Source organism: Miscanthus floridulus, chromosome 5 (genome assembly GCF_019320115.1).
Source record: "Miscanthus floridulus cultivar M001 chromosome 5, ASM1932011v1, whole genome shotgun sequence".
Classification (NCBI taxonomy): Eukaryota; Viridiplantae; Streptophyta; class Magnoliopsida; order Poales; family Poaceae; genus Miscanthus; species Miscanthus floridulus.
In genome coordinates, this window is record NC_089584.1 from 10,875,843 (window position 1) to 10,899,571 (window position 23,729).

Genomic DNA, 23,729 nt, shown 5'->3' on the forward strand with positions numbered 1-23,729 from the left:
CACACACTTGGAATACGTGCCTTTTTTATGCCTCTCATCAACCCTGTTCGCTTGGCTTATAAGCCGTACTTTTTCAGCCAATAAACAGTATTTTTCTCTCACAACAAATCAGCCAACAGTATTTTCAGCCATGATTTATCAGCTAAACGAACAGAGCAATATATTCATGCACACGCGCACGTGCATACTACCCTCGCACACCACACACTACACGTGCCCAACAAGATAACTACACAGAGTAGAACCACTTTTTTTTTTTTTGAGAGAGAGAGAGGGCCCTGCAGGCTGCAGCATGCAGGCCGCAAAGACGGCCGAAATCACGTAGCAGCCCAAAAAGGATGCAGTACTGTAGACCTGTAGCAGCCCAAAATTCCAAAAGGTTGCAATACTGTAGCAGCCCAGGATTCCAGTTCCAGGTGATGGTTCGCTGCCTCTCCTTGGCTACTTCCTTCAGCCGTCGGCTGATACATCGTTGTTTCTCTCAATGCATTGCAAAGGTATTGCATTATAGTAGGGGTGAGAATTGCTAGAAATTTAAGGTATAGCAAGCGACATACCTTGCCATACTAAGAGAAACAATGATTTATCCTACCTCAGCCAGTGCACATGAGACTCCTATGGTGGCCTACGATGAAATCAAACATTAGCCCATCAATTATATCAACACTAGTGCTGCCATTAGGTTTTTAACTAAACGAAGCAACTCGATCGCCACTTTGTACGTACCACTGCAAACGATGACAACTTGACAAGGTATCGGAGGAAAGATTTCAAATGCATCATCTCACACCACACCGTATAGCAAACTCAGAGGCCAACATCAGATCAGCACCGTCGACACTCGGACAGTAGCTTCATTGGGACTAGCCAGGACAGCTCCTTTTGGACAGGTTTCAGGACCCAATACGGACTCTTGCAAGTTACAAATCACATTCCAAAGATAATTTGAAAAGTACAAGATGGGCGCATATCAGGGCACAATATATTATAACAGCATTCAAGTTTTTGTGTCATAACCAGTAAACAGAATAACAATATTTCTCCCATAGATTCAAAGCGGACAAATACAATCGAATATGCAACAGGCCTCCTTGCTTGAGCTTTCAAAACTGTGGTCACCTGAAAGATGTGGACCTAAGCTTTTTTCTTCGATTACTTCTTGTGGGGTTTCTTCTGGGGCTTAAGCTTATCAGATTTCGATGACATATCTTTCTCTTTCCTTCTCTGCTTTTCCTTTTTCACCTTGTACATTGTAATTGCCTGCTTAGAAAATTGTTCACAGATGCTGTTAGCTCGCCCAAACAAAACATGGAGCAGTGCCACCAATGGTGGGCAAAACACAACTTTATGTAAGCGTCTGGATCCTGAAACTTGCCTTGCCAACATCAAGCGGTTCATCAGAGTTTCTGGCAAGTATAGAGTTCAGGATTTTGTCATTCTGCTGTTTCTCCAGGCTGCCCATTCCCTTCCCCTCGGCAACTGGGAGGAACTGTAGAAACGGCATCATTCAGCCAGTGAACAAAATCAGCCTACAAAGGTACAGACTTAGAAATCAAAGTCATTCAGATAAAAAAAACCTTTCTATGTTTGCCAGGGTGCTTTGGAGGTTTCTCGCCAGGCAACTTCTCGTCAAACTTCCCACCGCTTGCTGTTGCTGATGAAGCCATGCCAACAACACTCTCAAGATCCTCTTTTCTAGACTTTTTTGGAAGGTCGGCTTTAGTTCCTGTGATGGGCAAGGCCTTTGCAGCAAGCTGTATATGACTGCATACAAAATATATTGGATAGCTGTAATTCTAGAAGGTTCCTTCCTAATACAAAAGGACATTCATAAGAGAAAGGAGGGGAAGCAGCAGTTACTAGTGAAGGATAACAACCTTGGCAAAGCGCCAATCTTTGCAGCTTTCTTTAAGTTCTCTAGTCTGTTTTTTTCTTGCTTTTCAACCCTCTTCTTCTTCTCATCCCTTCTTTGCGCAAAGGGATCAACACCAGGCTCTGCAATAAATGAATCGTTGATTAAAAGGGTATCAGGTTGGCAAACCAGGTTGAGGACACATGAGAATCATTGATAAGAAATAACAAGAAAATATTTGTCAGTTCCAGGAGTTAAACTAAAGGGCGTACCCAGTGCAGAGAGCTCCCGCTCAGTGCGGGGTCTAGGGGAGGGTGTTAGTGGCAAGCCTTACCCTCGCTTGTGCAATGCAAGGAGACCGCGACTCAAACCCGGGACCTTCCGGTCACAGGCGGTAAGACTCTACCGCTTGCACCAGGCCCAAACTACTTATCTAAAATAAATGAGGTTAAGCATTGCCAATTAAGAAATGGTGAACAGAGTCAACATGCACAAGGAGATGCATATGACAATTACAACATGCTACTGGATGGGGAGGAGAGGCAACAGCCTTGTTGCACAGCAGGTTCGTTGGCAAAAGCTCAAGAAGACAAGTTACTAACCAGTCAGTCAATTTGGCTTCGACGATCGGAATGTCTTTGTCATCATTAACACGGTCATAGCCATAAGTCCGCTTCCAGGATTGAGTTTGCTCGTCCCACTCGCGCTTGTTCTTCTTGCGCTTGGTAATTCCTGTGTTATGATCACCCAAACAATGATGAAAAATTGAGTAAATTTCCAATTCACACACAAGAGTCACAAAAGGAAGACATCGTGGGCAACAGGATCACCTTTCGCCTTTGCAAAAAGCTCCCACTTGGTCGGTGGCTTGGGCTTGGGTAGCTGGAAAGAACATAGACCGGGTTGTTAAACATACAAAACACCTCACCTCACATCACATAATCTTCAATGTCTTGAGAAAACAGTTTCGGCTCACAGTCATGTCAGAAGCACAACGTTCATTCCCATCGTCAAAAGTGGAATAAAAATAAGATGCCTTAGTGAATCGAGCACATGTTTTGCAGCAAACGAGGTTCTAATTTGGGCACGAGATTTATAGCAGCAGACGAAACAGCAGCCCATCCCATGTGACTGACTACTTGTACAGCGCATCTTCAGAGGATGCTTCTAGTGTAGCGTATCACCACCATATAGGCAAAAAGAACTAGCAGCAAATTAAGTGAGAGGTTCTCACATGCTTCTCGCGCGGGAGTCGGACGGTGGGCGGCGGGAGGTGGACGATGGGGCCGTCGCGGTCCACGCTGGGAGGCAGCGCGAAGAGGGCGTCGGCCACCGCCTGCGCCAGCTCCGTCCCCTTCCGTAGACACTCCTGCCTCAGTTCCTCCCTGAGTTTTTCCGCCCCAACAACCCCACCGCATTCTGTCAAGAAAAAACACCGTAGCAGAAAAGGAAGGCACGAGACACACTACCTGGAGGCGGCGGCGGCGGCGACGTGGTGCGACGGGTCGTACGCCATGAGGTTGCCGAGGTCGACCTCGCAGCTGGAAGCGGCGGCGACGACGGCGGGCACCTCCGCCATGGCTGCGCCGGTATGAGGCTCGCGGCTGGCTGGGGAAGGGAAAGAAATCGAGGCTGCGACTGGAGAAGGGAATTAGGGTTTTACTTGGGGCTGGCTGGCCGCTGGCCCAAGTGACTGTCTCAACTGGTGGGCTTAGGCCTGCCCCACAGACTTGGAAAGCCCAGCTACGTACGGCCCAACCAACTCATATCATCCAGGCCCGTTTGGTTGGAGACCTGTGTGAGTTACCTGACAAAAACGGTTGTCTGCAAGTTAGCCAGGTAAAATTCATGATTTTTGTCTAGGCAAACAAGTTTTTTTTTTAAGATTACCTAGGCAGACAAGTTTAAGAAAATATGTTTGGTTGGATGCATGTGCGTGAGAATACTAACCAAAGTAAAGTGATTTTGTATTACCTATATATTAATTACGTGTGCGTGAAAACTAATTGTTAAGAATAGAGATTTTGATGAAAAAATACCCTTCAACAACTTCTTTATTTGATTATCCAAATATAGCTATATTCTATTTCGAATTTCTCGTTAGCCAAAGATAGAATGAGAATGGCTCTCTAGAGTGCACACAAACTATAAAAAAATTGTTGGAGAATGGCCCCGTTCGGGTTACCCAGAAGTCGGCTTGTTCGACCTCTTTTTTCGACTGAAACAATGTTTTTCTCTCATAACAATTCAGCCAGAACAGTGTTTTTCAGCCAGTTTCAATCAAAATTCAGCAAGCCGAACGGGGCCATAGAAAGGGATTTTAAATAAATGACTCTCCAAATGATGATTTAGAAAGACTTTTGGAGATGATCTAAATCATAGTATCATTTCCATAGGAAGACATGAACTGTTGTATCAACAGTACCATTTTAAAATCCTTTACACAGAAACAACATGGCATGGAAGATATATGAAACGATTGGAACACACCGTTACACTCAAAACGCCATATGTAAGTGTACATGTAACTATGTAAGCACATCAGCTATGTTTACTAAATGAAAACACGAGAGTGAGGGGAAACTGTATGCTATACATCTTTCTGTAGGGGAGCAAAAAAAAGGTGGCTATTATATGTTCAAATACCAGAGTGGCAGAGTTAGATGCAACACTTACTGGAAAGAAAATTTTGCTTCTGTATCGTAGACTAATTAAAGGTATGCTATACATCATTTTCGAACATTGCAATATATAACATGTTAGAGACTCAGACGTAAGCGGTGAAGGAAACTACCGGTTAAACATACTAGTAGACAAAAAGGTTGATTCAAAGAGAAGCTCATGCACAACAAATCTAGGCATGATACACGGCCATGTCATCATATGACAGAGATGTAAACCGGCAACAATCAGGTAAGACTTAGATGAATGTACTGATCGTGGTCAACAGAAATATAGTAGGCAGACCAGAAACATATAATGTCTTATGTTGGGAGGATTGGACCTCCCTGACGAGACCACTTGAAGCACCTACACAGATGCTTTGTGCCATTCCGCGCCCTCATGTAAACACCATAGGTAGCTGGGTCTCCCTTGATCCAAACTGACACTGAGAACAAGACAGACACTAGACCAAGCATAATCCCAGCAATATATCCATGACTCCCCATGAGAACCGAGAGGTCAACGATCAGAACGAAAGCACAGACAGGTGCAAAAGCGGGCGCACGTGGACAACACTGTACGTGTGTAGCCTGTAGATCGATACGACTGGAGAAGTGTCCATAAGACCTGCTGCCAACGTACCAGCTCCCACAATCAGCAACAGCACGTAGATCACCTTCAGAGCTTTGTTCCAACCAGACACCAGATCATCGAGGCCATCTCTAACACCCATGATCACTATAGCAGCAAATGCCAGCTGAGCCAAGAATCCCTGCAATTGACATTGCGGAAAACTAAGCTAACATGCTCTGAATATTGATATTCTCAAGCCACTGTTCATTAAAAATACATTCTCAAACACCAATTAATGTGACTCTTAGAGATGCACGCATGTCCATTGGATTAAAGTATTTATTGTTAAAAATGGTCAATTGATTTGTTTGCGCTAAGATTGACTGCTGAGCTATAATTTGATCGAACAAAAGTAACAGAATCAGACAGAAAGAGCTCCCATGCTATTATGCTAGAGAATTGATTTTACTAATTGCGTGTGGTTGCTACCTTGCCCAACCAATTATCTCGTGAAAAGCAGGGATAAGTATAACATACATCACGTTATCGATCAACAGTTTATAACAGATTGGCAGATCAAAATCAAGTACCTGACAGTCCTTACTAGCCTCAGCTGGAGAAGGTGGATGAGATGCGTCCTGGTTGCTCTGCGGTGGTGGAGGAGGAGCAAGAGGAGGCGCGCCCTGCAGGTTGGCGAGAGCGAAACAGGACCAAGCAGGCAACATCGGGGTGTGCGCCCAAGGATCACCGTGGGTCCACTTGATGAACGACTTCTGAGAAGGAGGGCCGCTTGGTGTGTGCGCCCGAGGATCGCCGGGGAACCACGGGATGAACGGCTTCTGAGCAGGAGCGCCGCGGGACGCAGTGGATGGCTTTGGCGAAAGGGGCACGTTGCTGTCGCCGACGAGACTGCACCTCCGCATCCACGGCAGAGACGACATCTTGTTGCGCCAAGAGTAGAACATCTCGCCGGCGTGTGAAGCCCACGGCACGAAAGGGGCGGCGTATCCGGTGGTAGGGCTCATACCGAAATGGTAGAGGTGCAGGACGGAGCGTGGGAGAGGCTGCCACGACGACGCCGACAGCTCCGATTCCGCTGCCTCAGGCGACGAGGAGTCGGGGGACGTGGTGCTGGCGGCGGCGGCGATGTGGTGGCGGTGGGTGCCTCCGTCCGCGCCGGCCGGACCGCCCTTGTTGCCAACGGCATCGGCGAGGCGGCAATAGCAGGAGAGCATGGCAAAGGGCTGCAGCTGCAGTGCAGGTGGCTTCTCTGCGGGTGAGGCCGCGTTTTTTGAAATTCAGAATTTGGGGAAGGGGCGGTGCCGCGGTGCTACTCTACATAACTGGAAACAGGTGGAGTTCCTAGCGCAAGGGAATTCCCGAATTTGGGATTTGGGTGTGCACTGTGCGGTGATGTGCAGCTCGAGGCACGGTGGCCCAACCCGAAGTCAGCAAATTTAGCCCGACACGAGCACTGCCCGCCCCGGTGGCATACGGGCCCAGGCTGGCCCGGCCCGGTGTAGCAGGCCAGGCCTCGGCCTTACCCTACGCACGGCGTGCCAGCTCGGCACGGCCCGGCCTTCAACGGCCGGTCCGACAGCGGCCCGTTATCCCCCTAGCCTAGTCGGCCAGCCGGATAGCCGGCCCCAACGGCTCCCCGCAGTCGCAGCCCCACGCCCCCGCCTACCCCCCCCCCTCATATATAAGCGGGAGGCCACGGCGCTCCCTCCCCTCACCCCGAAACCCTAAATCATTTCCCCACCCGTCGCGCCGCTCTCTCGTCTCGCTCTCGCCACGCGCATTGCGGTCTCCTCTACTAGCGTCCGTCCTCTCTGACTCTGGTGACCCCGACCCCAATCCGCCTGCCATCGGCGATGACGCTCCCTTCTCCTCCTCCCTGACCTTGATCCCCTCCCTCTCTGCCTCTCCCTTCTCCCTCTTCCTCTCTCCCCTCTAGATCTCAGTGATTATGTGAGTTCGTGTCCCCGTCTATCCCTCCTCTACCGCTTGTCGTCGTTGCTAATCGGTGTGTCGTCTTCCTCTAGGGTGGCCCTCGTATTCTCTTTCTCTGGCATCGGGCTCTGGTTGCGCAAGTATGAACCCTAACCCTAACCCTTCTTCTTCTCTTTGCGCAAGTCGGTAGCCAATGCGTCGTCCTCTAGCTGTGGCATAGAGCGACCAAAGCGGCCCCGCGCACCATTGAGGAATGGGGCTAGAGAGGACGATGACGAGGGCGCCATGGCTGAAGACGATGTCGTCTTGCCGCCAGGCCTAGCCCTCGAGGGCGAGGACGACGACACCCATGAGGACGCTGTTGTGTTGTTCGGTATCGATGTCGGTAGCGACTCTACTCCGATCGATCTGGACGGCGACGACGGCGGCGGTGATGAAGGGGCGATGGCGACTAGGACCCCGATCGCCTCCAACAACTCATCTCCATCTATTGCTAGTACCTCTTCTATTGGTAAGCGCAAATCTATTATGTGGGCTGATTTTGATGAGGTCTATGAGACTGTGAATGGTAGGCAGATTTGTACTAAAGCTACCTATAAAATATGTGAGCGTACATTGTCTGCTAGATCTTCTGCTGGCACTGGCCACTTAAAGAGGCACCAGAAATCTTATAGGCAAAAACTGATAAAGCTGCTAGGGTTCAGTCTAGGCTTGCTTACAATCCTGATGGTTCTGTGCATAACTGGGACTATAAACATGATGTTGCTAGATCTGAGTTGTGTCGCTTGATTGCTAGGCTTGATTTGCCATTAGGTATTGGTGAGACAGAGGCTTGGGAGGAGTACTTTGTTCGTGCTCATAACCCTAGGTTTGTCAAGGTATCTAGACAGACCACCACTAGAGATCTTAGTAAGTTGTTTATTGAACGTCGTAATATACTTAAGAATTCTATGTTGTCTGCTGCTTCTCTGTTGCTTGGACTTCAGACATTTGGTCTGGTAATGCTAAGGAGGACTACATTAATGTTCTTGCTCATTATGTGAGTGTTGATTGAGAGTTAAAAAAGGTTATTGGTCTTAGGTTGATTGAGGTGAAATATTCTTGTGAAAATATTGCTGAAAGAATTGTTTGTGTGATTGAGGAGTATGGTCTAATTGACAAGGTTTTCTCTATAACTTTAGATAATGCTTCTTCTAATGCTAAGGCTATGAATACTTCGACATCTATGTTTGCTGGTTATTTGGGTCCTGATCCTTAACCTGAGCCTTCAGATCCTTCTAAGCGTAAGTATAGTCTTGTGCATCAACGTTGTGCTTGTCATATCATTAATCTAATTGTAAAATCTGGTTTAAAGAGGTTCAAACCTTACACAGAAGATTTTAGAACTGCTATTAACTTCTTCAATTCCTCTAATCAAAGAATTATTATGTTCAAGAACTATTGTACTGTTCAGGGTGTTAGACCTAGAAAGTTTAGCTTAGATATGGATGTTAGATGGAATGCTACATACCTTATGCTTAAACACTTGGTTCCATATAAGCATGCTTTTGTGTGTGTAAGGGATCAGTGACGCCTAAGAGAGGGTAAATTAGGCAACTTAAAACTCTAACTCTAAACTATGACATCTTTTTCTATTCCTTAACAGAAACCTATGCAAAAGATAAACTATCTAAATATGTCCAACTATAGTTTTACTAGTGTGTTGCTATCTCTACTGCAAAAAGGAGTTATGCAACCTAGGTTCCAAACCTATCAACTAGCCTATCACTAAGCTAGGAAAGTAAAGCACAAACCAAGATTATAATATAAATGCGGAAGCTAAAGAGTAAGGTAGAGATATGCAAACTCCCATCAACTGACTCCTGGTATTTTTATAGAGGTATCGAGAAGCGCGCAAGCTTCTCCCTAATCCTCATTGGAGCCCCTCGCAAGGAATCCCTCGCAAGGGCCAAGCTCCTGGTCAGGTGACTCCATGGATAGCCCCTGGACCTTCCCCACGCGCAAGTGGGTCTCCGGTGTGCTTTCCTGGCAAGCCTCTTCTGACCGCTCCCCGTTGTCTTCACTATCAAGCTTCTAGCCAAACCTGTCGTGGACCTTGTTCCCTTCGGTACACGGTGGTGGCCATACCACAAACGCGGTTAGTATGATCTCGTAAGACTACAAGCCCCTCCGATGTACAATAATGGTGCGTACAAGCACCGAGTGGTAAGAGGTGTGCAAACCTCACTAAATACTAGGCCTAAACCTAGAGCAAGCGCATAAGCGGTGGTCTAACTAACCTAAGCACTTCGCAAAGCACCTATGCTAATCACTGAATGTATCACTAAGCACTATGCAACTAGAGATTACTAAAATGGTGTATGAACACCCTTGGTATGTTTCCTCAGGTCTCCATTCCTCAAATGGGTGGTTAGGGGTCTATTTATAAGTCCCATGGAGAAAGTAGCCGTTGGGGATGAAACCTAGCTTTCTGCCATTGACCTGGACGTACAGGTCATCCTGATCGGACATGTCCGGTCGTCCCTGATCATTGAAGCCGACCGTTGGCGCTCACTGTTGATCGGACTATCTGGTGAGTCCAGTCGCTTACCATCTGACGCATCCAGTCGACTGTTTCACCATTCTGAAACGTCTCTAGGACTTGATCGGACGCCACTGCCTAGGCGCGTTCGGTCGTCCACAACTGCTGTGTTTGGTCCTTACTGAGTTGTTGCCAGCGACGATGAACAGTGAAGTTTGTGCATTCGGTCACTTCTTCGCTCAGAGTCCGGTCGTTGCTGCTAATGCCTGTTGTTGCTGAGCAACTGATTAGACGCGTCTGATCCTCATAGGGCCGCGTCCGGTTACCTCTGCCGAGCTCGTTTCTTCGTGATTTTGCATCCGGCTAGGTTCCCATCTTTGTGCTTGGACTTTCCTTGATATCTTGGGTCTTCTCTTGTGCTTCTAGGGTCTTGCTTATGGTGTTGATCGTGGGATCATCATGTCGTCTTCGTCCAAGTCACGCCTTGCATCCCTATTGAACTAGAAAATAATTACTTACAAATTCATTAGTCCAATTTGGTTGTGTTGGTCATCGAACACCAAAATCCAAAGTAAATAGGCCTAAGGTCCATTTTCCTTATAATCTTTCCCTTTTTGGTGATTGATGACAACACGACCAAAGCAAGCAAATAAATTTTTTTGAAATTTAAAAACTATTTACTTGCTAGGATGCAATGCAAAGGGCAAGGTTATATGATGCTAAAAGATACCACATGTAAACATCTTTGGAAACTTATCTTGCCCTTGCAAATGTTCCCATGTGGCATTATGGATCTAAGCCTCCTCCTAACTCCATAATTCACTATCCTCTCTTTCTCGGACCATTACCACTTGTAAATTATTATGATCGGGCTTGCTTTTGGTCCTATAAATTCTTCCCCTTTGGAATCAAACACCGAAAAGGAAGACATTAGGAGCACAAGGGAGGGTCAAACTTTGTGATCCTTTGTATGTGGGGTGGAATAGGTCATAAAATTTGGCTCTCACATTATATAGACTAAGCTCCCCCTAAATATATGTATACATATGATGAAAAATGTAGTTTATGCACAATTGGTGAATTAATGCTCAAGGGAGTTTAATCTATATAATGCATGGAGAAAGCATATAAATACCAAAGTAAAATCAACATGATGATATCGGTTTAGAAATACCACATGTGGAAACCAATTTGATTTATACCACTTGCAATAGGTGGTGGATATTTGAAGTATGATGCTTAACTCCGGGGACTCCATTTTCCTTGCAATGAGACTACTACACACATGATAAGCTTGAAAAGGTGTTAGTCTCAAAGCATCCAACTTGTAGAGTAACCTCCCCTAAATTTATGCACACAAGTATGGAATACTCATAGGAGACATGCACATTGATTTTAGAATAAAAAATACCACTTGAAAGATGACATCACATTCAAAAGTGATATTCGGGAGAAATTATCTACAATTTGGACTTTGGCATATATTAGATGAACAATTGTAAAACAAGCTATGTGCCATGCTCCTAAATAATTTAAACCATGTAGGTTTGCTCCAAGGGTTAAGAGTGAAACCAAGCCAGCCTACCATAACATATACCTAGTGTATGCAAGACTAAAGATTAAACATGCAAATGTAAACGGTTGACACCAAAATTTGGCAAGTTTACACTGGAAAGAAAAGGGAGTGGTTGATGACGTAAAAAAGAAGAAAATCTTTGATAATGACCGTGATTTGAAAGCCGATAGAATATATATGGTGTAATTGTTGATACTTGTCCACAATAAAAGAACAGACAGCTGGCATCACCTATGCCTATCAGAGTTCTGATATGCCTATACTATCTAATCTGTTACATACATGTATACGTGACGCACTATTGGGCAACTAGTAAGGCAAATAGGAAAGGATGAGGGCCCAAGTACTATACGAGCTATTAGAGGCAAGTAAATAAAGAAAAGAGTCACATACATGCATGTGGAGTTGGACGTGAATGCTAGCAAGATTAAAGCAAAGGAGATATACATGCACACATAACACCAGACTTGCTTGTTCAGCTATCAAAAGTGCTCATGCACATACGACTAGTTAACATATTGGCCACTGTTTATTCCTATTTGCTCCAGTTGATATATAGATATAGGAAGCCAAGTCCATTAGCATGTATGTGCATGTCATGCAAGGAGATTCAAGGAAGATACGGGCATGCATATGACTGCAACTGATCGGCTAGATAGAGCCGATGAAGTCCAGTCAATTATTTCTGGACTCCAATTCTTTCGACACTTTTGTATGCCCTGCTAGCCTGGTTGTTTACGTGAAGAAACACAAAAGAGAAGTCGACTGATGACATAATATTGGACTCCAAGTATATTATGGCACGGAGTGAATAAGTGTGAAGAACATAAATTTTGCTTGGAGAAGGTCTAAGTATTCTTTGCATATGTTCGTGCACGACAGATAAGATGGAGTTTGAACTCAGGTTCATGCAGGTCTCAAATTTATGGCGAGGAAGGATTTATCTTGAGCCGAGAAGTATTATTAAATAAGATGCGAGAGTGATAGCTTCATGTTTGCTACGTGCTGCTGTTAGTATTTCTCTACATGTGGCACTGTATATTGCTGGAGGAAGATCAAAAGAGTTGTATGCTTGGTTGTTGCGTGCTGCTGGTAGTCAGCTAAGGGTGACCTACATAGCCGCATGCCAAAAAGTGAAAGGACCTAGGATGCCGCCTAGAGGGGGGTGAATAGGTGTTTCTAAAAATTAACACATTTAATTGCGGAAACGATTAGTAAAGGGAGTTTTCAAAATAGAAACTCCAAATTAAGAGTAATACCACCCCTTACAAGTTAGCCAAAGAGTATACAAGGTTTAAAGAATATATCTAGAAGCTACAACCCTACAACTCAAAGTTAAAACAGAGAATAAATATTTTCAGCACAGGTAAGCAATACCGGACATGTCTGGTATGAATACCGGACGTGTCCGGTATACATGATTTCTGTAGAACAGCCCCAAACTTGCTCCTTTCGATTTCTATCTTCAAACCAAACTGCAGGTACCTACTAGAGATGACAATAAACACAGAGAACCTACACAAGAGCTAGAGCAACACAAATATCAAATGAAATATGAATTGAGACATGATATTTGTTTTATCGAAGTTCGAACTCGTTCGAGTCCTACTTTCCATTGTGGGGGCTGCGGGCGACCCAGCGAAGGTCAGCCCTAGAGGGTACCACGAAGGTCACTCTAGCCGAAGTCTTTTCCGAACTCCTTTTCCTCCTTCCACTAGTTGATTCCGAGGCGGCTGGAATCGACCATTAGAAACTTTCTGAGGCACACCACAATCTCTCGGGTGCTCTCCGGCGACGCCTAGCCATATAGGACTGAAGAGTCCAAGAGTAACAAATGTAAATCACAAGATTGACAATATGCACAAGTGCTCAAGTGGTTGGATTTCTCTCTTTTTGAATTTCTCTCAACCCACTAATTGATTTGGCAATCTTGGATCACACACTCACTAAGAGAGGGTTTGAGAGAGTTGGCAAGACTCAAAAACGTGTATGTGTATCAGCAGAATCAGCAGCCTTCAAAAGTGGAGGCTTGGGGGTATTTATAGCCCCATTGAAAAACTAGCCATTTTAGAGCCGTTGCCATAGCATACCGACTTACACTGCGTCAACAGTAACTGAGTTACAGTAACGTTGTGAGGCGTCGGAAACTCCCGATGAATACTGGAACTTCCAACCGTCGAAACTCCTGACCCTCAGCACATTTGAAAACCATGGTAACTGAGTTAAAGTATATGAGGTGTCGGAACTCCCGACACATACCTGAAACTCCCGACCATTGAAACTCCCGACCCTCAAGGCATGTGAAAACTAGTCGTTGGCCTCTGGGCGTCCATACCAGACACGTCCGGTATGACCAGTACAGTGAACTCTCCAAGTCAGTTAAGCATGAGACGTTGAAACTCCCGACCATTGCTAGAACTCCCGACCGTCGAAACTCTTGACTTACATCAGAACTCCCGACTGAACCAACCCAAGATCAACAATATTACCATTGCTAGGCAAATATCGGACATGTCCAGTATCAATACCGGATGCCAGACTAGCAAAAAATAGGTTAGCTCTTTTGTCTCTAAAACACTCAAAACTCACATGGGTTGGCTTGAGCACTTATGAAACATTATCTATCAACATGATGCATCCCTCTTAATAGTACGACATTCCTATTAACTTAAATTCAAATGTATAACGAATTTAAACCTTTTGAGTTGGTCTCTTTCAACCAAAGCCATGTATTTTAATCTTCATCAAGTGAGGGTGTCAACATGTCAACTTTGATCTTTTTCACTTAAGCAAAGCCATCTTGAGCATGTGACTTGATTCTATTCATTAAATATGAATAACTCCAAATGCATCAAGTCACTTCCAACACTTTGTCCAATATAGATTTGATCCTCCACATCAATATGACCATCATAGCTTGATTGGTACCTCAACTAAATGCAAGTATTTTCTTCTTCACCCTAGCTAGGTTCTTCGGCCGCCAAGCCATTGCTTGCCCTTCACCCTTGCTTAGTACCTCAAAGCCTTTCCTTGCTATCTTCACCATCTCAAGTCATCAAGTCACATCTTGTGTTGAATCATCCATTCATTTGTATTGTTATCTTTTTTATTTTAATTTAGCAAGCTTCAAATATGAGATCATTCCATATGCAATCTCTCATGTCTCATCAACTAATTTTTACCGGGCTTGCTTTCACATAGTACACGAAAATCCCACAATAAATAAGCCTTTGCATGAATTCCTATTTGTATTGTTGTCTTGTGCTTGAACTAGATTATTTATACAACAACACATCATTTTGACTTTCATCAAGTACCTATGAGATAACCTATTATCTTCCATACTTAGCAAACAGGTTAGACCTTTAATCATGTTGTCATTCAATCATCCAAAACCCACTAAAGGGCTAGATGCACTTTCAATCTCCCCCTTTTTGGTGATTGATGACAACTTAATTAAAGCTTACAAAAGAATATAAACATTTAAGCTTTTGGGTTCAATGATTTATGAGAGGCTCCCCCTTAATATGTGCTTATGATTACAATTCACAAAATGACCTAAAATATCAATTGCACATACTAAAACATATAGGAGACTCCCCCTAAATCATTGCATTCGTGGGGTGCATGTGTGTATGACAAAGTAAAACCATGATGCATATGACAAGATATATCACACAAGAATAAATATAAAGGCATCACATCAAATATTTTCATTCTAGCATGCATAGTCCTTATGAAAATAAATATAACACATGTATGTCACAGATAGCACTCAATACACATTTTCTCAAGTCCACAAGCCACTGATATATAAATAAAGATCATGTCTCAAGAGATACATAGATAAAGCATAAGTAAATCTCATCTCTCATATGATACAATATATCTCAACCTCAAGATACATCGATGAAGCTCAAAAGCTAAACTACAACTGCAGTACATATTTCCAGGTACAAAGATAAGCAAATGAAACAAACATCCTGAAGCTTTAATCAATGTCTCTCCCCCTTTGTCATCTATCACCACAAAGGTCCAATAATGACATACTAAGGATAAAGGGGCTGCAAGCTGTCTCTGAAAGCAGAGGTCACTCAGCATTATCTTCATCTCCACCAACATCCTCATCATCTAAGCGTGGAACACTGGTTGAACGAGAACCACCCGCACCAGATGGGTCATAGCCACCAGACCCGTAGTAGCCAAAACCACCTGTGAGGTCACTCTACCAGTCTGAAGCATACTCATCTGTAGTACTAGGATGTGGCTAAGAGTGAGTAGGCACATGAGGCTGTAGTTGTAAAGTGTCAGGGTGCTCTAGTGCCTGCTACTGTTGTCGCTGAAGAAACTCAGCATACTCTCTGTCATACCTGGCCTGCTGCTGCTCCTCTATCTCGGGCTCACTGGCTGCCTCATCTAATAATGGAGACCTAGGAGGATCAAGCTCAAGTCTAGCAGCAATCTGCTTCAGAGTCCGAGTGTCCTTCCTTCTAGCCTCCCTCTCCTTCTACTGACAGGTCTAGATGTCTCTACACATCTCAAAGATAGCACTAAACATCTTGCGAATAGGAGGAGGACTACGGCGACATGAAGGAACATGTGGTAGAGAGGAAGCTCCTCCCGCTGCTACATCACCTACAGGTGCATCTGCCTCTAGTGGTGCTGCTGCTCCTCCTGGTCCTACTGGAGGTACACTAATCTTAGCTAGATTTGCAACAATCTTTAGGGCCTTATGTAGCTTGTCATACTCAAAGGTATGCCCTGTGACCTACTTAATCATTTGCATGATGTAGGGAGCAAAACCATAGCCCTTGAGGGGCCTTTCTTTGACACTACTGATCTCGCACCAAATAAAGTCAAATACATTGAAGGGTCATGCATCAGGTGCCATCCTATGGAGCAGGTTCCTAAAATAATCTACAATGTTTCCCTTATCTCTACCCCTGCAATCAATGGTCTTCCTGAACATCCTGTCTAGGTATTTGTAAGTAGGGTGAAGACCTAGAACCTTCCCCACTCCTCCTCTCTCACCCCCTGGTGGATACATGTAGGCAAGCTGCTCTAGAGGCAACACCTGCTTTGTGTGGATCCTATCTTTCTGAAGATCATCATCTAAGAAGCCAAGTAGAGCTACAAAAGCATCATAATCAACACTATACCACTGGCCCTCAAGCATCCAATGCATGCGCCTCTCATCCTCCTCAACATATAGGGTGGCATAGAACTAAGCTACCACCTCTGTATTCTAGTCATGCTAGAACTCCATAATCTCATACACCCCTGTATGCTGGCAAATGGAAATAACGTGATCAATGGAGGCCTTCTACAAATCTCTGATGTACTACCAGTCAATCCACTAAGACCTGGCAATTACTGGGTTCCTGGTGAGGATCACACTGGTGTAGAAGTCCATATGAAAGGCTGTCTAAAATCGATGATCAAATTGAATCCTAAGCAAGCCCCTTGGATTAATTCTCCTCTTATCTCTAGCTCTTCTGGTTATGCCTTTCCCTTGATAGTCAACTCTAGACACATAAGAGGGTACACTAGGTGGATGTGTCTCAAGTAGTCCATAGTGCATACCCTGGCCTAGCTAGTGCTGAGCTAGAGGTACGGGCTCCTCCTCCTCAATCTCCTGCTCATCTGAGCTGCCACTATCTGAACCTCGGTCAGTGCTCTTCCTCTTTCTGGTACTAGGCTCCACTCTATACTCCTCTGTATATATGTCAGAGGAAGAACTGTTGTCTCCCTCTTTGTACCGTGGAGCACCCCTAGTAGCTCTAGAGAGTCCCCTACTGCTGTCCTGCTCCTGCTGACTATATCTAGGATGCATGTCCTGTCTTGCCTTCTTATGTTTCTCGAGTGCTGGATCATGCCTATGCTTAGACCTAGGCTCCTATCTTCCACTCATGGCTGCTGTCCTATATCCAAAGATTTGTAAGGAATTTTAGATACATGCCCAATCAATAGCTTATTTTAGTTGAAATATAGAAATAAGAATAATCATCTTATGCTTTGCAATCACCTCAACCAAACTAGGTCACAAGGTTCACAAAACACAATAGACAATTAAATTTAGTCCTATGAATCAACCACTAAGAAGATTGAAACAAGAGAGCAAAACCTGCTCTGTTGTCCCATACCAGACACGTCCAGTATGAGCGGACAGCAACCCTAACCGGGGTCCTTCAGTCAATCTTCAACCAATCCAATCCAAACTTTGGGCATTGCTTCTATATATGTAATGTAGCATCTCTACCGAAAGGATTTCAAAATCATGCCCTAACCGCTTAGATCAGATGAGGTCTAGGATTAGGGTACCTTGAGAGAGTGAATGGAGATGCGATTAGAAATCCAAGTCCCAAAGTCTTCGATCTTGATGCAAATCTCCTCTGATCCAATCTCCCTCTCTTCCTTTTCACGGTGAAAACTCGAAATCACCAATGAAGGTCAAGGAGAGGCGGCTGGGTTGGCTGGAAGGAGGAAAAACTAACTTAGCCGAAGGGGTACCGGCCGTTTTAGAACCCCGCTCATACCGGACACGTCCAGTATTTGTGGGCTGGCTGTTCTTGTTCCAAATTTTATTCACTTTATTCCAATCCCCTTCTCCATCATTTCTTGATCCAAAACATGTATGTCCTTGATCCAAATAAGGTGTAATTACCTTTTTTATCCAAATGCCATGAGTATCACTTCTCTTTTTCAAATATTTGGCATATATAGATTTTGATTACTTGAGAGAGAGTTTGTGAGATATAGTAGATTGTGGACTTAAGAAAGTCATGTCATGTGTAATTAGCCAATCAAACAATCAAGGAGAGCTATAATTATCACATGACAAGGCTAGGTCACAAAGACCAAAATTCAAATAGTTTTTCAAATTCACATCACATACACATGCTAGTTATAGGTTTTGAAAAACATCTCTCCTATGTCACACAAATGCACATTCTAACATATAAAGGGCCTTAGATGCACTTACAATCAATGTATGTAAAAACATACCTTTGCCTTGAGCCCACAAGAATACCACTAAGTAGATACATAGCATGATAATCTTTATGTTGACCTTAATTGCCAAATAATCATGCTATATACGAAATCAATTTTTCATCCAAAGGACTATAAAGAATGCTAGATAAATTTGTTAGTCCACAGGGTACAAAATAGAAACTAAGCTCCCCAAAATAAGTGCTTTAAGTAATTTAAATGACTTTCAACTAGTACTTTATTCTATTAAGAATTTGGGAGTCAATTTTCTATTTTGAACCACAACCAAATAATTTAAATTTAAGTTCAAGAGATGCTCACAATTCACTTAGATTTGGTAAATCACAAGCTTCTGAGTAAATTAGTGATATATGAAAATATATGGATTAAAGACTCAGTTGCAATCCAATTAGTGTTCTAGTTCCAGTAATACTAGACACGTCCGGTAGGTATACCAGACACGTCTGGAATACGCAGAATAGAAACACTTTCTTTCTATCCCTGGCCATACTGAACACGTTCGATAGGTGCAGGACAGAAATAATTAATTCGCTGCTTGTGATTCTTCATTTAGGTCTATTATTTATTGTATAACTGCATCTCAACAAATGAATTGCTCTACTAGAGAGCTATTAAAAGCATCATATGGCAAACATGATAATTATCAAGTAAAACTAATTAGCTACTTTTAATTTTTCACAAAATACCTATTTGTGAGTCATTGAGCACAAAACAAACAAAGTGGCTATCCTATAATGGTTTAAGTACTTGTTACCAATGGTGAAGATGAAGTAAATGATATATTCATTAAATTATCTTTGGGTCAACCATATAGGAGATTATGATAAGAATTGATTGATAGATTGAGTGAATATTTTCAATTTACTTGCTCAACCACCCCAAAGTCTTCATGTCATCACCAAGTACCTACATCATTAATCCTAAGCACACTTTGGTACCCAACTCTTGTTGGGTCCTTTTGGGTTAGTCGACAAGTGCTTAGGCACCCAAATGGCTTTAGCACTAGTTTGTGGTGAACACATCACCTTGCTAGTGCTAACTCCATTTGTGCTCTTCCTAAGCATATCATTATAAACAAATGTGTTCGGCTTAGGAGCGTTACCATTTGGGCATTCATAGCTTAGATGCCCCTTTCTTCTACAAGCATAGCATATGTGGCATTTGTTTGCTCTATGCTTGTTTTGCTTGTATGGACATCTATCAACCTTGTGGCCCATCTCATTGCATCCATAGCATTTTCTTGTTGCAACTTGGGCTTCTTTTCTTGTCTCTTTGTACATTGGGCATTTCTTGGTAGGATGCCCTAATTTCTTGCTCATGAGACAAGCGCTTTGTCCATCACTTTTCTTTTGGTTGGCCAACTTGTTTGAGGCCTTTTGTTCGGTCACTTCACACTTGTCGGCCCAACTCTTATATGGACACATGGTCCACTCATGTACATATAATCCACAACCATAGCATAACCTTTTTTCATGTTTCTTGCTCTTGGTTGTATTGGCCTTACTTGAAATGTGATTCTTTTGTTGGGTTTTGGAGGAAGCAAGGTCTAAACCCTTCTCAAGCTTCTTCACCATTATCACGGTTATCTTGAGAAGGTTGAGTAGGCAATGAACGATACTCCTTCGGTGAAGTACTCTGGGCCGATAACTTTTCATAAAATAGAATCGGCTATCGAGTCAATGAACCATTTGGTCCCCAAGAGTGGGTGGACAAACATGGGGATTCAGTGTATCACTTCATGCTGGGCCATACTAGGCGTCGACAAGTTCTCGCTGGAGTTCTTGCTTGACATGCTCGACATCTCATCAGAGCATGACTTGCTGGTGATGGCTGACCAGGTGGAGACTACCATGCATGTATGGCGACGTAGGGCTAGCAGTAGCCATAGCAAGCTACCAGTGGAGCAAGATCAAGGAGCTCGCAGCCAACGACAACAACAAGAACATGGTGCTAACGGACAGAGCCGAGAACCTACTCTGCATCAGTTGTATTTTTCTTGTGGAGGCGTTGAACTTGAGGTCTCCAAGAAGAGCAAGAAAAGTGTTAGTGAGCCAAAGTAGTTCATCAGCTTCTTACCATTGTGCACTATTCGTACCACCATGGCACGACAAACATTACTGGTGAGGCTGGATTCAGACGGCGTCGGCATCAGTCATGGCACGGAAAGCTGATGAGGTCATGGTGGTGCAGTGAGTGTCCCATGGTGTAGTCTAGGTGAGCGTCACCAATGGGGGTCATTTGGCACTCGTGCAATCTTGAAGCGATTGAATGGCATCATCGACTCAATGGATTACCCCATGCCTGTTCTGCTAACAGTCGATTCAATGCGATGTGAAAACAATACATGGCAGGGTTACAGCTAATGGATGAAAGAAAAGCAAAAATGTTAACACACATCAGACCCTTAAGGCCAATTGTACATATCGTGCTTGTCATGAGCTGGTCAAGGACATTATTGAAGGCAAGATGATTGGCATGCTAATGATGTCCATAACCATTTAGGAGATCTTCTGCGACATCATCAAGTCATTCAAGTGGGCCATGTTCGAAGACGTGCATTTGAAACTTAACCAGTTTAGCCCCATCATCTACATCACCAACCTGAAGTAGCTATGACATGCCGGGGCACGAGTATTTCCCCTGCTTGAGAATACAAATAGCAATATGGAAAGACAAAGTATTAGGCATCCCTATGGTGAAGTATCTAAGCTGATGACCTCCCTAGAAGTAGAATCGATTGCTAGTCCAAGACCCAGTTTTTCAAGTTGATGAATTGTTTATTCCTAAAGCCGATGAAGTCTCGACATCATTCAGAGTCACATCGGCTGAATATTTTAGTCAAAGATTTTAAGGCTGATTCTAACCTTGCCATTCGGCCAATAGTAGTCTGATACTGCTTCAGGATTTAGCATCATGCATCAGGATTCATCCATTTATCTAGGCCACCGCCACCTCCGACTTCTTCAATGACAACCAGGACTGCCACGAGCTATTAGAGCTCACCGAGTAGGCCGCAAAGCATGCCGAGGTGACTAGGCTCAGAGTGGAGATACGAACATGCAGATACGAGGTATATGCCTCTCTATGCTTGGCTCGCATATTTTATTCCTTTCTTTTTCTATACTTGTGAACAATTTATCATAGGGAAAGCATGCCATCTAAATAGTTGATGAATGAGATATGGTATGATGAAAGGAACCTTGCTTCTTTTTGCAAAGTACTTGAAAATTTTTCTAACAAAAATTCAAAATCAATAGCTTGTCTCCTCGATGATGTTGAATTTCCTACCAAGGTCATGTGTTATCACCAAAAACTTTTCGCATAAACTGCTTACTTTGTGTTGAGTTTTGTCAAGTCTTGTTGACCCTTGTTGAAAATTTATCATGCTCCTAAGATCAAGGTCACGTACACTGCCACATATATGTGTTGCTTCTACACTAGAAGTACGCAAAGCATTCTTTTTATCCATCACAAAATGTTCTGCTCCTACACTGGGAGAAGGCAAAAATATGTTTGTTAGGTTTTATCAAATAAATGCTCCAAGTTCTTTATAATATTCCTCTCAAAAATTTGTTGTAAAAGGATACATGGGTTATGCAAAAAAACACGAAAGAGGTCCAAAGTAAAAAAAAAAGAAAAAAAAGAGATGAGAATAAAGATAGCCTGATGAGGACATGACACCCATGCATATGACCATATTTGGTGCATGGTATGGAGGGGTAGGAGGCAGCAATGGTGTCCAAGTCAAGAAGGAGGTCTGAGGCTAATTCAGTTCGAATCCCCGAGGTGGAGGCCCAAAGCAACTCAAGTTCGAGTCTGCCTCGGCCTCCAGGACCAGTCTGTCTTAAACTAGTCACCTAGGACGCATCCAGACTCTGTTTTTGATGATCCACATATGGTTGAAAAACTAATTTGATAAGGAAGCCAATCCAAGTGGTCTCACATCAAAAGACCTTTGGAATCAACGGGAATCGTCGAAACAAGTCAGCATCCAGAATCTGTCAGGGTGCTGCGACACCGTCTTTTGGTCCATTGGACCGTGTATCATGTTTGGGCCCATTAGGGGGCGTGTCCAGGGGGGTGACACCCAAGACTCTATAAATAGTAGCCGTCGTTCTCCTTAGGGTTTGTGGTTTTGTTTAGTTCTTGATTTCGTCATGAAACAGACATCGTTTTGCTGCAACTGTGCCGCCAAGGCTGCTTGTTGTGAACCAGGGCCCTAGTTCTTGATCTTGTTCGCCTGTGGTGAATAATTCTTTTGAATAAAGACTTGAACTCCTTCTTGTTATCATAAGCCTCATATTTATTTGCAATTTCAGATTGCGTTCATCCCGTTCTTGCTTGTGTTCTTGATTTGCTTACAGGAAAGCCTTCTCGGCGAGGTCAATCGCGTTCGCGTGGTTGATAACCAATGGAGCAGTGGTGTAACAGTTGCGGGGTCGGAATCAGTCTTGGTTCAAAGCCTAGATCATGAATGTCGAGTCTCCACCAATCGATGCTATCATACTTTGGAAGATCGGGCCTAGTATACATCAAGTGGTATCAGAGACCTTGTTGCCCATTAGGTATAACTTTATTTTCCCCTTTAGATTGTTATTATTTTTGCATTACCTATAGCCCACAAAAAGCCAAAAAAATATATACACTATCACATATCTCTAGTCCTATAGCCCCGATGTGCCTTTGCAATTTTTTAATTTCAGTTTGCTTTATTGAACTGTCGTCCCTCGCCGCGTCTTAGTGTTCATTGTGTTCTGATCTTGTTCTTGGTCTAGTGTCAAGTCTTGTCTTCCCGTGTAGTGATAGTTTGTTCCTTTTCACCAAATCTTGCATCCCTGTTGGTTGTTACGTGAGCAAATTAAGGGAAAAGAATAAGTCTAAGTTGAGAGTGACATATAGTACAAATCTTTATCCTGATCCTTATTTCCACGTTTAAAAAGGATATCGCATCTGTTCTCCATGGTTGTAGCTGGTGGATTATTCTTGTGCACAGTTAGAAAGAAAGGAAAACATTAATTGGTGGTTATAGTCTCTTTTGGAAATAATATGCACACAAGATTTTCTACTGTTGGTTAGTTGTGATCTTTGTTGGGCATCTCTTTGGTTTTTCCTTGCGCTAATCCAAAAGGAAAGTTCCTATCAGGGTGTCCATGCCTAGGCAGTCCTACTGCTGATATTGCTTTGCTGGCCAAGAGTTTAGATCACGCTATAGTACAGCTTCTTGATATTTTTATTTACAATTATTTTTGTAGCTCTTTTCTGAGTAAAAAAGAAAGAGTTAAAGGCAAAGAGGTGCAAAAACCAAAAGAAGGGAAAAAAGGCGCACCTAAAAAACAGAGAAAAAATAAAGAAGGAAAGAAAAAGAAAGTAAAAAAAGTTCAGAAGTGTTTATATCCTTTTGAGTCCTTATGCTGAGTTGTATTATATTGCTTGCTTGAACGAGGTCCAGGATGAGTTTAGGCCAGCGACATAGACTAGCTTGGGACTACTTTTCAATCTTACAATTTCTGAATTAAATTATTGCTATTCCTTGCTACTATATTGTGCCTGTCTAAGCTCAAGTATAGGTTCGCTTTATA

General features: G+C 43.5%; 1 pseudogene; it reads right to left on the reverse strand.

Annotated features, from left to right (window-relative positions):
• Nucleotides 1-1,134: 1,134 nt before the first annotated feature.
• LOC136454232 (ribosome biogenesis regulatory protein homolog) lies at nt 1,135-3,496 on the reverse strand (annotated as a pseudogene).
• Between the last annotated feature and the right edge of the window lie 20,233 nt (nt 3,497-23,729).